This window comes from Acyrthosiphon pisum, chromosome X, assembly GCF_005508785.2.
Source record: "Acyrthosiphon pisum isolate AL4f chromosome X, pea_aphid_22Mar2018_4r6ur, whole genome shotgun sequence".
Lineage (NCBI taxonomy): Eukaryota > Metazoa > Arthropoda > Insecta > Hemiptera > Aphididae > Acyrthosiphon > Acyrthosiphon pisum.
The window spans coordinates 35,442,243-35,443,098 of record NC_042493.1 but is presented as its reverse complement, the minus strand read 5'-3'; positions in this window follow the sequence as shown (position 1 = coordinate 35,443,098).

Below are 856 nucleotides of genomic sequence, written 5' to 3'. Positions count from 1 at the left end.
TACATTAAGTTAAGTTTAACAATATGTATTTATATTATTCAGATTTAGATGACTTTTATTATTTAGAAATTATATGTAACATTATACGGGGTGGGGTTACCCCGCGAAATGTTTATCCACTTCTCCGCTCATCAAAACTTTGAATATTTATAACTCATAAACTATTCACCCGAAATTCGATTTTCATGTATCAAAATACTAAGAAAAATATTCTGCTTTGGAATATAAAATTAAAACCCAATGTTGTCATTCAAAAAATTAAAAAACTTAAAAAAATATAAGGATAAAAAATATTTAAAAATATAATTTTTTAAGAAAAACATTGTTTTATAAGCGACTTGAAACTATGTAAAAAAATATTTTCAAAAGAATGTACACTTTCTGAAATAATGAGTGTTCTATGATAAAAGAATCACCCGGTATACCATATACCATAATATATGTAGCATTATATAACATAATAATTACAACAATCATAGTTAACTATTCCAATAGTCAATTCACTTTGCTCATAATTTATAATATCATACATATAACAAAATACATTAGGTACAGTATCATACATTTAACATACAAATATATCTTCATTGTCTTTGACGATTCAATTCATTCTATATTAAGTTAAGTTTAACAATACTGTATTAATGTTATTCAGATGACTTTTTTTTCCATGCGACGTTATATACTGTAATTACTATAATCATACTTAACTACTTTAATAGTCAATCCACTGTGTTCATAATTTATAATTTGTTAGTTAATTTAATTTACACTTCATTTAAAATATATTACATAAAACTAAACTCAACTATATTATATTGAAATTAATACACATTATACAATATACACATGACAC